Below are 12,031 nucleotides of genomic sequence, written 5' to 3'. Positions count from 1 at the left end.
AACAAAGTTCGATATGAGCTTGCAGGCCGGCCGCCGTCACACCTAACAAGGTTCGATCACCTCGCTGGCCCCTACTCTTTGCCTTGCCTAACAAAGTTCGATATGAGCTTGCAGGCCGGCAGCCGTCACACCTAACAAGGTTCGATCACCTCGCTGGCCCCTACTCTTTGCCTTGCCTAACAAAGTTCGATATGAGCCTGCAGGCCGGCCGCCGTCGCACCTATCAAGGTTCGACCACCTCGCAGGTCTCAACTCCTCACCTTGCCTAACAAAGTTCGACATGAGCTTGCAGGCCGGCTGCCGCGCACCTAACAAGGTTCAAGCAAACCTGCAGGTCACAGCTCGGCCTCGGCCCGGCACCCTCTTTTGGGGGGAAGACCTACCTGAGCTTCGTTCGAGCCGATCATTCGCTCGAACGAGCCAATAAAATTGTCTAACTGCTGTTTCTCTCTTTGTGTGAGTCTCTACAGATTGAATTGCAGTATCTCATATGATCTGTTAGTGCTTACAGTACGTGTTGTGTTGGGAATTAGAGCTACTACCATTCTAAATTTTAGCTCAATATTTGTAAAGTTCACTGAGTTATAGCCATTTTTGTGTATCCAAAGTCAGTTGACAACTTCTTGAAATAGGTTGACTCCAAAAGTTAATCACTTATAGGTGTACACTCTATCTCCCGACGGTAAATGGCTGCCATGCCAGTCTATGGATAACCAGATTCTTATCTTTGGAGCCTAAAACTGCTTCAGACTGAACACAAAGAGCCTAAAAACCTTGGTCTCAGTACAGTTGAAGTGAACTCTGGCGCGGTTCAAATGTGAATGCAAGCGAACCGGAGACGGCTCCAAAAGCAGGAAGAGGACTACAGCACAGGGTCTTCTGTGTAAATGTTATGTGCTTTGGGCACATCTGAATTATTTCTGTTTTTTTATAATTTTTGGGGTTTAATAATCTTTTGTAATTAAGATTTGATTGTTTTAACCTGTGGGTGGTTTTTTGCCACCCGCCTACAAATAGGCTGGCCTTCATAAGCAAGAGGGAGAAATGACTCGTGGTCAGACGTGGAGTGAAGAGAAGGTAAAATGTTTGCTTGTCACATGTTGACCCCACTACATTTTTGTTTATTTTTCTAGAAGAAGGAAGTTTCACTCAGTGTTTACTCAGTAATTATTGGTGGAGCGCCACAGGTTGGTCAGGGAACAGGTTGCTCAAAGGGTTTAGCTTGATTGACTCAGTGCAGTGTAAATGTGAACAGCACCAGCTGAAAATGTAAGAAATGTTGCCATTTTTGACCTCAATCAAACCGAGTCTACCAGACTATCAGGTGAGAATGCAGCCTTAATAATTACTTTCTTGGAGTTTTATTAAAATCTGTTCAGCAGTTCATGAGATATTTTGATAACAGACAAACAAGGTTGACTCCAATAGATAATGCCAAGGTTTTAGGTAAAAATGTCAAGCATTGTGTTGTGTTCAAAGAATGTGATGGGCATGATACACAGCTACACAGCTCACTAAATTTTAGCTTGACATCTGTGAAATTAGGTAAGTTATAGCCTTTTTTGTGATTGCAAAGGTCAGTTGATCGTGGCAGTCAATTGTAAATAGAATGACTCCAAAAGTTAATCAGTTGAAGAAGTACATCGAATGATTACTTACTGAAAATTTCAGTAAAAGTTGTTGAGTAGTTCATAAGTAGTTAGCATACGATATTTTGCTAACAAATAGACAGAGTTAAATTTTTAGTAGTTTATGGCAAAGATTTAAAAGCAGATCCTGCCTTATTGATTAGCGCTCAGAGTATTATTTGGGGGTGACAGTCAGCTACTACCGCACCAGATTATAGCTCAACATCTGTAACGTTGGCTGAGTTTTAGCCATTTTTGTGTTTGCAAGGTTCACTTAACTGTGATGGCCATCTTGATTTGGTTTGACTACAAACGTTTATCAGTTATAGATGTGCATCCACTGATTACTTTCTGAGTTTCAATAAAATCTGTTCAGTTATTAACAAGCTATTTTGCTAAAGGTAAAGCCAAATGAACTCACACACAGACATGGGCAAAAACATTATAGCTCCTCCTTGGCCGTTGGCAGCAGACAATAAAAATGAGACTTAACGAAAGAATGCTGGATGGGATAGATTGCAGAGGAGAATGTAGTTACCTACCAAAGCGCCAAGGGTTATTCTAAATGGTAAAAACCTCATGAATTATGCATTGTGTTGCCATATGAGCATTACATTTTAGTGATAAGGATAATAATATCAAGATGTGCTCTTTAGGCATTCAGCTAATGTTGTGATTTAGCAAGACTTAAATTAAACACCAAATGTAAGTCTTGCTAAATAAACTTAATAAACTTAGTTAAAGACTCAGATAAAAAGAACATTTTATTACATCCAGGAAGCTGAAGATATTACACAAAACATGCTTTTATATTCACAGGTACAAGTCATCTATGAATAAAATCTTCTATGTATTGTAAGAAATTTAATCAAATATGCTTTTCATATAACTGTAATAATAATGGAACAAAGAATGAAAAAAATAAAAAAATATTCTTTAAATTAGATGAAACAAGGTTCTATGTGTAGCCGTATCAAGCGTTCAACAAACGTTCCGAGGAATAAAGGAAGGCTGCAGCTTGCTGATAAATATTTACAGATTTTTGTTGTGCAAATGGATGCATTTTATCAGAATCAAAATGTTTCTCTGTTTCTTCTTCTTATTGCCCACAGCCAAAAGACAAAAGGGTGACAACGTTTTTGCCCATATCTGTGTGATCGTGTGACTGTCGGTTAGGAAAATATCTCATGAACCACTGTATAGATTTCAATGAAACTTTCACTGACTAATCATTGGATACACATCTACAACTGATTAACTTTTTGGAGTCAACCTACCTCAAGATGGCTACCACAGCTGAGCAACCTCAGAAAAAAATGAGTTTAACTCACCTCATTTTACACCTATTAAGCTCAAATTTTTCATGGCAGGAGTTGAGCATCATCCTCAAGATATACTCCAAGAACTAACTGATCGGACAAGATTTGTTTTTAAAACTTTGTCGTGAATTCTGTCTGATTGTTAGTAAAACATATCATGAACCTCTGCCTCTGCACAGTTTTTAATGAAACTCTTAGGAAGAAATCACTGACTGTACATCTATATATATGTATATCTATAACTGATTAACTTTTAGAATTACCCCAAATCAAGATGGCCCCCACAGGCAACTGGGATTATGAAAAACAAAAATGACACCAATTTTACAATTATTACGATAAAATTGAGTGTGGTTGTAGCTTAGAGTAATACAGAACGCATACTTTGTGTGCTACTCAGTGTATGACATATTTCCTAAAAAGTTTGCATTAAACATTAGAGTCACTTTTGTTTGTTAGCAAAATTGCTTATAAACTGCTGGACAGGTTTTTAAGAAACTCTCAGGAAGTAATCCCTGCATGTACATCTACAAATAAATAACTTTTGGAGTTAGCCCAATTCAAGATGGCCACCACAGCTTATCGACCTTACCCTACACAAAACCTAATATACTGTAACTTAGTCCATTTTAAAGATATTGAGCTCAAATTTAGTGTGGTAGTAGTTGAGAGTAATTCGCAAAACATATTTTGAGCTTGGAGTCTCACAGTAACAAATAAGAATGAGAGAATGAGTATAATATTAGTTTTTAAGATTTGACCATAACAACCACAACTCCTTCTTTTATCAACATGAGTTGATATTAGTCTAAGACTCTGGCACAGAAAGATGTGGGCAACAGGATTCCTACAAGGATGCTAGACCTTTCATTCAAATTCAACTTTGTGAAATAGAGTCTTAAAAAAAGAAATTTCAGTGTGTATTTTGGAAATATTAAGAGCTACAGGAACACAGTTTCCTCTGCGAAGAATAACAAATAATGAATTCGCACCACGCCATCACTCTCGCCTAATCAAATTGAGGAATCAGCAAAAACTATTTCCCTCTTCTCTCGCTGATAATACATTTCTGAAATAGAAATCATGATCCTATGTATATATATATATATATATATATATATATAATTTCTGGAAAGTTATTAACTGATCTAGAATCTCATAAAATTTGAAAAGGCTTGCTGCTTTTGTAATACATTGATACTATTTTTCAATTACACCTGTTGCCAAATTGCAATTTTTGTTCATTTCAGTCTGTGCAACACATGGCCGCACATGTTCACACACGAGTATATCAGTCTGAGAACCAGTTTCACTCATTTAGGTGTAATTAAGATCATTGTAGTTTTTCCCAGAACAGATATCCTCAGTTTATTTTCTCTTTGCAGAAAAAGCTTTTGATGAGCAAATGTCCATAATGGACCTAATGGGAATTTGAAGCCCATTTTCCTTTTTCTTTCCTCATCTCCCCTCTGTGCCTTCTTCCTTACTTCTTTCCTCTCCTGCTATCCTGCCTGCCTTAGATGGACAGGAGAGATTTACAGTCCGAGGTCACACGATGGTTCTAATTAGCTTAAGTAGGTAGGGAGAAAAAAAAGCACTTTCTCGCTGAGATGCATCACACACTCCCGAAGCTCTTTCTGACTAAACAGAGAGGGGGAGGACAGACAGCAGGCCCCTGTTTCTGTCTGCCTTTCTGTCATTTTTCCTGTTTCTTTGGACGTGCAATAGTCTCACATACAGAAATATTTTTAATAAACTGTAGGAAAATTTTACAAAAAGGATGTCCATCATTTAGCAGCTATCAGATGAGTTTGAAATGTTCTATACAGATTTTTTTTTTCAATACAACAGCCAAAACCCATCGCACATGTGCAAAGTCTTTTTGATTTTGTCTTCACATCAAATAGAAAAAGTCTAGCATTCTTCGAGGGAATGCATATCACCCACTGTCTTTCATGCCAGAGTTTTAAACTGAGCTCATCATGTGTTCAGAAATGACAAAACTGTAGCCATGGAAAATAACTTTATCCAAATATCACAGTGTCATACAAAAGTATGTGTTGGGAATGAGCTTCAGCTTCTACCAAACCAAATTTCAGCTCAAATTCTGTCAAATCAACTAAGTTATAGTCATTTTTGTGTTTTGTAAGATCAATTGGCTTTGGCAGCCATCTTAAATAGTGTCACCTTTCGATAATGATACATGACTAAATTAAGTGACAGAGAAAAACTATGTCCTCTGTTTACTTATGATACCAATTAATTGCAAGACATTTTGTCCTCTTTTGGATGTGTTAAAGTTTTAGGATTTCAACAAGTGTCTTTTTGTGTGTTTATATACGTACACTTCAGGTGTGGGGGTTCTGTCTGTCATTCTTCTCTTTCTTCATAATTTTTAAATTCAGGGGGAAATATTCATTCCAAAAGCAAACAGAAAAAACACCTCCTCATTTGGATCAATCGCTGACGGATCCAGCACATTCTCTGGCAGAACCCTTTGTTTTCTCTTGCCTTTCTGTCCCCCTCCTCTGAGATACCCTCCTCTCTCTTGATGCCGAAATGCAAATTGAATTTTTAATTAAAACGATATTCCCTGTTTCTCTGTGAAACTGGTGTACCGCTCCCTGTTTGTACAGGCGGACAATACACCTCCCTGCTGACCTAACCCACTTGTCACTGGCCTCTCAGTGTATGTGTGTGTGTGGGTGGGTGTGTACAAGTGAGAGAGAGAGAGAAAGCTGGTCCCACTTCCAAGCCGTCTGTGTTTACTCCTCAGGTTGCTCCCTTGCTACAGAGGTGCAACCTAGAGTGTTAGAAAAAGAAAACACCACAATTTCTATTTCACCATCCCACTTGATTTCATATTCTTTTACGTCCAAAATCAATCTCTGTTATTAGAAGCAGTGAATCACATCAGTTCTGTTATTTATTTATTTATTATTTTGAGGAATGATCAACAAATTAGGACTAAATTTATCAGAGTAAACTTATAAAGGTCTGCAGAATTAGTATCTAAAACAGGCTAAAATATTTTGACACAGTACACAGTACATAACACAGTCCAGTGCTTAGTTGGTATGTACCTGGCATTTATGTACCAGGTATGTACCCAGAAAGTACCATGTACATACAGGTGCATAACCAGTAAGCAGCAGGTATAGTAACAGGTACAGGTGCGTACCAGATAAGTATCAGGTACGTACTAGGTACATACCTGGTATGTATCAAGTTTGTAATAGTAATAGTAGGTACCAGGTAAGTTCAAGGTTATTACCTATTAAGTTGATGGTACAGTAACAGTTCATACCGAGAATGTATCAGGTATGTAATGGTAAGTACCAGGTACATACCTGGCTGTATTACGTATTGTTGCCAATATTTTTGCACCATGCACTTTTGTGCTTCAACTGCAGCTTCTTTCACTGCAGATTTTAATACTTTAGGCAGAAAAATTCAACACAAATCCTTAAAATGCCAATATATTCCAGCATGCCACTAAAAAGAAGAATTTAATAATAAAATAACAATAAAAGGCCTCCAAGATTCATAAACACAAAAGCAGAATCAGAAACACCGTTAATCAATCGAAAAATTGAGCTACCAGTACACAAAGAAAAAAAATTGTTTTGACTTTTTTTTATTTTAGGTTTTTGTTTTTTGTCCACTGCCTGCTTGGGTACAGTTCTGCAGAACTGAATAGCCTCCCACAGCTAAGAAAAAAATAAATAAATAAATAAAAAAAAAAACCCAAACCTTTGTCTTCTTTCCAAGCCCATTCCATTCCTTTTTCTCATATCTCTCCTTCTTCTCTCGCCTGCTTATCTCCTTGCTTTGCCGACCCATTCGTCAAGTGGTTTGACTTCTCATTCATGTGAGCTTTATTGAAATCGAATAACCAATCCACTGTTGACAAAGACACTTGGCACGAACGAGAATTCAGGCTTGAAACTCCAGGTCTTCTCCCCTTTCCTCTGCTCCCTGTCCTCCTAATGCTGCCAGTTAGTTTAGCCTGTGTGTGTCTCAGCTGATCTTGTGTGAAAGCTGAAAGTCCTCTTTATGCCCACATGCCCATATGTGTGTGTGGGGCCTTGTTTGCCTCTGTGCAAGAGTTTGTGCGACAGAGATGCAGTTGGCTGCTCGGTTGGACAGAGGCGGTTAAGGCTGGAGCTGGAATGACTGACTGGCAAGTGGCTTTGCTTCTGCTGGGAATTTAACATCAAACATACACACATGCTTGCTGACCACCTAATGCGTACACACACTGAAAAACCAAGCACGACTTATAAACAGAGAACAAATTAAAGGCCTATAATTCCTAGAGGGAATGATTATCGCCCATCACCTTTCATGCCAGAATTTTAAATTAGCTACAACTCATCATAAGATGTGTGCACTCTTATGCAATATGAGATGGCATACTCAGCATGTTGTGAATAACTCTTAGCTACTACCACACCAAGTTTGAGCTTAGCATCTGTAAAATTGACTGAGTCGTAGCCATTTTGGTATTTGCTAATGTTGATTACCTGTAAGGGCCATCTTGAAATGGACTGACTAAAAAGTTAATCAGTTGTAGACATACATTCAATAAAGGTTTTTCTGAAAGTTTAATAAAATCTATGTAGTAATTTAAAACACATTTTACTAACAAACACGCTTGATACTAACCATTAATGTTAACATTTTAGGGAAAGGTCTTGTGCAATAAGGAGCACTTGGAGTATTTGTTGTGAATGATTATTAACTACACCCAGACCATATTTTAGCACAATAACTATACAATTCACAAAAATATTGCATTTTTTGTGTTTTCTAAAGTCAGTTTGTTGTAGTAGCCATACTAAATTGAATTGGCTCCAAAAGCTAATCAGTTGCAGAGTTATATCAAGTAATTATTTCCTGAATGTTTCGTAAAATTCATGAGATATTTTGCTAACAGACTGAAAGAGTTAACTCCAAATTGTTAATGGCACCATTTTAAACAATGATCTTGTGTAATCTGTTAGCACACAAAATTTTTGTTTGGTATAAGTCTCAGCTACTACCATACTCAATTTTAGATTAATATCTGTAAAATTGACTGAATTACAGCCATTGGCCTTTTTTAAATCAGTTGGATTGACACCAAAAGATGAGTACATCCAATAATTACTTTCTGCGTGTTTCATTAAAATCTGTTCAGTGGTTTGTGAGGTATTTTGGTAACAAACACACACAGACTTGGACAAAAACATTATCATCTGTCTTTGCCTTTCGATAATAACAAGAGCTGCAGAAGCAACACCTGCCCACAACAGCTATCTGTCACCATCTCAGCTGTTTGAATGAGCTGAAAAAAGTGTCAACAAAAACATCCTCAAACATGCACACACATTTATGTTCTGGATCACAAACAAACACACACAGAGTTTAAAGCCAAACCCAATTTATTTTTCTTGAGGGCTCTGCCTTAGACCAGGTTAGTACCCACCACATTTTAACCATGCTGTGGGTCTGCAGATCCACCAACATTTGCCAACTCAAGCTCATCTAAACATTAGACTTTGCTGGAGCAAGCCTTTAGAAGTCTGAGACATTATCTACTCCTTCAATTATCTTTTTCAGTGTTTCTCTTCCTAAGACTATTGTTTTTATCATGCTTTAGATTAGACTCAGGGATAATTGCCCTCATTATCCCTGTTACAATTACTTTCCCCTAAACCGTTCATTTGCCTGCTGCCAGCCTCAATATCTGGCTGATGGGAAACGCTCAGACAAAATTCTTGCCACAAGCAACAGGATCAGTGAGATTCTTTCACACCCAGGCAGTCTGTGCTAAAAAAAAAATCAGACTAGAGAAGTTGCATTTTCTGAGAAACTGCAGTGTGAATAAGTGCTGGATGACTTCACTGAAAAGTCATCCATTAATTCATGAAAAGTCATGAATTAACTGAATTCTTAAAAGTTAAAACAAGCAGAACGGAAGCTGAAATTAGCGAAACATGAGCTAAAATTAGAAAAAGAAAAGCTACTGTAGGCTAAAATAGGAAAAAAACATTACTAAAAACCATAATTAGCAAAACCATAAGCTAAAAGTAGCGGAATAGTAGCTAAAAGCTAAAGGTAGTAAAATAATATCTAAAGGCTAAAGGAAGCAGAACAGTCACCATAAGATAAAAAGAGGCAAAACCATAGCTGAAAATTGAAAATAGCAAAATGGTCACTAAAAGGCTAAAGGCCACATAAAAGTAGCTAAAAGCAGCAGAATGGTAGCTAGAAGCTAAAAGTAGCAGACTAATATTCACAAGCCAAAAATAGCAAAACTTTAGCTAAAACTAAAAAAACTGCACCTAATTGTAAAATTAGCTGATTGCTAGCTAAAAGCTGAAGGTAGCAGAGCAGTAGCTAAAAAAGCAGAATTGTAGCTAAAAGTTAAAGGTAGAGGAATAGTAATACCTACAAGTGGTAGAATGGTAGCTTACAGCTATAAAGATCATGACAAAAATAAAACAAGTATGCTGAAGCAGATTTCAAAGAAAGCAGTGTTTTAGAAGGAACTGAATAAATTTCAGTGTATTTTCATTGGGGAACTTTACTTTTTTTTAAAAGTTAAATATTTTGAAAAATATAAAAGCTACATAAACCAAAGGTCATAGCACACTATTTCTAGCGGAGCTGAACGTTTTCATAGATGAATGATTAAAAAACGACAAAGGATGCAGAAGTAGATTATTTAAAAAAAAACGCATGGGAAACCTATAAACTGGAAAACAATGTGATATCTGCACAGCAAGTTGTTTACCGCGGTTGGCTGCTTATTTCAGTTCAAAGCGAGGAGCATAAGAACCACATAAATTCCTCTTTCTGTTTTTTAAAAACAGACTGCTACAGGTGCCTTGGCGCTCAGAAACACACACAGCCGCCAGTACCTTAGTCACAAGGGGCTCTGTGTCCTCCAGGATGGAGATGAAGGGGATCTCAAGGAAAGAAGACAGGAACTCCACCTGGATCAGCTCCTCTCTGGAGCGTGGAAACGCCAGCACGGCTGAGACCCCTCTGATCACCAGGTCCTGACAGGCGCTATGGAACAGCGACTCCGGGTCCCATCCCGCGGGCGACCGCGCCACCATCTCCAGGGTCAGGTTGTAGGGCAGCAGCGGAGCCGGCTGAGAGGATGTGGTGGTGGTAGTGGAGTCCACCACTCCGCTCTGGTGCCGGATGCTCGCCAGGGCGCGGTTGAGCGCGTTTTGTATCCGCGCCGGCTGGCGGGTCGGCAGGAGCGCACCGAGGCGCACCGTGTGTCCTATCCGCGCGAGGACTGGGCAGGGCGCCGGGTAAGGGAGGCAGGTCTCGGCGGAGGAGAAGCCGCTTAGCGGGAAAAGAAGCAGGAGGAAATGGAAGTGAGTTCTCCAGAGTCCAGGAAGAGACACCATGCTGTAGATCCGACACGCAACTGAGGAGGAGGACTGGGCTCTGCTCGGCGGGAGATGGCATAGCTCCCTCTTTCTCCCGGCTCCGCCGCTGCTCTCGGACTTGGTCTTTCTTTTATATCCCGCTCCTGTTCGGTTGATGCGCTCGCTGTCAGCTTGGAATTTTGACGTTTTGCCTCTCACCCTTTCAAAGTTTTTATGTGAACAGCAGAAGACTCGCTGTTGGAGGAGGAGAGGAGAGGAGAGCGGAGCACTCGCAGCTTCCACCGGCCGCCCTGCTTCTGTCAGTCTATGCCGGGAGAAGGCTCACCAGCTGGGAAGTGTGTGTGTATGTGTGTGTGCGCGCTCCTGCCCGCCAATAATCTCACCTCTCACGGAGCTTGCCTCTTGGTGAATTTTAATGAAAATTTCTTGAGTACCATTTCCTTCCGCGTTCCTCCCGCTTTTTTAGGACTCGCAAAGAATTTATACTTAATGCTCTCATTCTTGAATAAAGTGAGTTAATATTTCCTCCTAAATATTTTACAAATTAAACGGGGAAAAAGTTTTTATATCATATTCATGATCACCTGCCATCGATAGCGAAACTATATTGTTTTTTGCACGTGTCTGTTAGCAAAATATCTCAGGAACCACTGAACAGATTTTATTGAATTTTTCAAAAAGTAATCATTGGATGGACATCTACAACTAATGACCTTTGGAAATTAAGTTAATTCAAGATGATCGACAGAGCAAAACGATCCTTTCAAACACAAACATGGCTAAAAAATTTAATTTTACAGATATTGAGCGAAAATTTAGTGTGGTAGTACCTGAACATCATATCCAACAAATACTCTAAGCACAATGTATTGTGCAAAGTCATTGCTTATAACCTTGGAAATAACTGTTGAAGTCATTTTGCATGAGATTAGGTATAATATAATTTTCAAAGTTTGACTAAAATGGAAGTAACTTCACTGTTTTTTGACATAAAAGGATTTCAGTCTAAATCACAGGCTTGACAGGTGGTGGGTGATATGCATTCTTTTAAGGAATGCCAGGCATTGAGTGCATTTTAATTTTAATTCATTTAAACTCATTGAAATATTTAGGTTTTCCTAAACTAAACTAAACACACCATACCCTAAACATCAATTCTAATTTGTGGAGGAAAAAGACAAAAAAAGGATGTGAAGCTTTTCTTAATCCAGATCGTTTTAATTAATAGTGGCAATTTGTTTTCCTTGGTAATGGGCCACTTTTGAGCACCTTAAGGGCTCAGACCACAGTGTTCCTGCCAGCCTGGCTGAGACGAAACTAATAGCTTTGCTGAGATCTCAATTTTACCCCCAGAGATTTATTCCCACTTCCATTTTACCTGCCTGTGTAACCACATCTTTTCAGCACCACAGACAGCGCCAGTGCCATAAAGGAGATCTAGTGTGCATGCTAATTTGGTTGCAGGCAAGGGACAGCGCTAAGATCTGCCTTCATTCACTCTGCAGTCACTTCCTCTTCAACACCCTCCAAATATTATGAGTCATCTCTGGACGAACAGATTCAGTAAAGCTTTAAGTCCAGAGGTGATGACTCAAAAAAGGTGACTCTTCTCAAAAATGCCCTTATTATTGCACCCATTGCCGAAAGGAAAAGAGTGCATCTCTTGCCAAAAAAAAAAAAAAAAAAAAAA

The sequence above is a fragment of the Kryptolebias marmoratus genome, linkage group LG10, assembly GCF_001649575.2.
Source record: "Kryptolebias marmoratus isolate JLee-2015 linkage group LG10, ASM164957v2, whole genome shotgun sequence".
NCBI classification, from domain to species: Eukaryota; Metazoa; Chordata; class Actinopteri; order Cyprinodontiformes; family Rivulidae; genus Kryptolebias; species Kryptolebias marmoratus.
Note: the sequence above shows the minus strand (reverse complement) of the source record.